Raw genomic sequence first — 2,380 nt, forward strand, 5'->3', positions numbered from 1 at the left:
CTTCTCCTTCTTTGTTCCGCCATCTTGGTAGAGCGTCCATGGCGCCAGTTAGGAGATTCTTCGCCGCGGAGAAGGGAAAGGCCCCCAACGAGGGACCGGACTCACTGCTTCCCAAGAGGGGGCGCGGCCGTCCATGCAAGTATGCTGCAACGCCGACAGTGGCTACCAGGGGGCATGGGCATACCCCCTCAAAGGCTGGCACCGCCTCCGGCAGCCATGGGGGTGCACCTTCTTGCGCCGGGAGTTGCCTCGGTCAGGGAAGCCACAGCAAAGAGGGAAGGCGTACAACGGCCATCTGGCCACCACGCCCGCGGTCCCACTCGGCCGGCGCGTCCCTGGAGTTTGTGGTATGGGCGAAGAGGCCCGCGGGCGTCTGTCTCCAGCTCCCGCGCTTCTTCACGCGTGCGCTACCGGCCGGGGGACCCGATGGCCTCTGGCTCCAGGTAGACGGCTGTTGCAGCAAGGCTTCACGGGCGGAGGTCAACGTCAGCGCCACCAGCAACGTGTTCCTGAACCACGGGTGGCAACCATTCGCCTGCACGCAGGGCCTGCACGTGAGGTGCACCCTCCACTTCAGGTATGACGGCGTCGTGACCCTCTATGTGAGGGTATTCAGGGAAGACGGCCGGCGTGCGGGGTGCTACCCGGAGAATGACAGCGATGACGACGATGGCGACTAGGGGGGGGGCGGCGCCATTGCCGGTGACGAGCTTGCCCTTGGCGACGGTCGTGCCGCCTCCAACAGCGGTGGCTCCTCCTTCGAGGAGAGGCCCAGCGATGGCGACTTCGGCAAGACGCCATGTCGCCGGGCTCGAATTGGGGACGGGGATGAGCCACGCCGACGCCATGCCCCAGTGAAGCAAGAGGAGGACTCCGAATGAGCCCGAGCGCAGCTAGAGCCGGGCCTCAGGAGCTGTTGTAGTCGCATGGCCGCTTTTGCTTCTTTCCTTCTGTTGTATCAAAAAAGTGGAATACCCTGGGTTGGGGCATGTAATGGACCATGGCGCTTGTGCCATTATGCTATCGCTTTTATATTGCCTCCTAGTATTTATGTCGCCGCTGATTGTGATTGGGATGACTTAGCTTAGTGTTCCCACGATGGACTCCCGTGCCGCGAGAGTGCGCCTTGCCGCGAGGGAACTCAGAAGTCGCCGGGCCTCAGGGGACACTCTGCAGTTGTAGGGCTAGGAAACTCTGGAGGCGTCGTGCCCGTGAGCTCGTTTGAGAGCGTCGTTCAAGGACGAATATGCCAAAGGTTAGTGAACTAAGGCTTTGGCGAGGTATATTGGCAGGCGGGCCCGAGCACACACACTTGCCTAGCCCCCGCACGCGGGACACACGAGGAGGAGCGACGGGCAACTATCACTCCCCCTGAGGCATGACCTGAGAGAGCGAACAATGCAATGAGAACAAAATTCCCCCTACTATGTACAGTCAAAAAAAAGAAGAAAATTCCCAACTCTCAAAAGAGATGCAAAAAACTCCAAATTTCATTCAAGAAGTTGCAAACCAGCTACATAAAGCAAGCAAAAGAATAGCCGTGTCCGGCACCTACACTAGTCTTCTTGTCTTCCCACCAGCATGGAGCATGGGGCCTCCACTAGGACATGGGTGGGAGCCCCCGTGAGGCCTAGGGGCGGCGCTCAGGAGACTCCGGGGTGTGTACAGCCCCAACTCATTATTGCGTGAGAGTGTCACGAGCGGAGATCTTCACGGGTGCAGGGCATTTGTCATGTGTAGATATTTCAAAGGTGCTGGATGTTCCAAGCATTCTGGATGGGGACCCCGTCCTGCATCTCCCGGCATGCGGCGCCAGACCTGGAGACACGGGCGATCCTGAACGGGCCCTCCCACATGGGTGAGAGCTTGTGAAGCCCTTCTCTATAGATCACCTGCCTCAAGATGAGGTCACCCACCTTGAGGGTCCTGGGGCGGACGCTACGGCAGTGATACCGCCGCAGTGCCTGCTGGTACATCGCTGCACAGAGCGAGGCTTGGCGGCGGCGTTCCTCCCCCAACACGAGGTCCATCCCTCGCGAGGCGTCCTGGCCACCTCGTCGAATGCCAGGACCCATGGGGAGCGGTGCTTGACCTCGTGAGGGAGGACCGTCTCGGCTCCATAGACGAGGAAGAACGGAGTCTCGCCCGTGGGCTTGATCGCAGTGGTGCAGATGGACCAAAGCACAGACTCAAGCTCATTGAGCTAGCCCCTGCTGCAGGCCTTGAGTTTTTTCCTGAAGCTCCTGGCCTTGAGGCCCCTTAGGACCTCCGCGTTAGCACGCTCGGCCTGGCCATTGCTGCGCAGGTGCGCCACTAAAGCATAGCATATCTGCATCCCAAGGTTAGCACAGTATGTTTTAAACAAGTTGCTCGTGAACAG

This window comes from Triticum dicoccoides, chromosome 3B (assembly GCF_002162155.2).
Source record: "Triticum dicoccoides isolate Atlit2015 ecotype Zavitan chromosome 3B, WEW_v2.0, whole genome shotgun sequence".
In the NCBI taxonomy this organism is placed as follows: Eukaryota; Viridiplantae; Streptophyta; class Magnoliopsida; order Poales; family Poaceae; genus Triticum; species Triticum dicoccoides.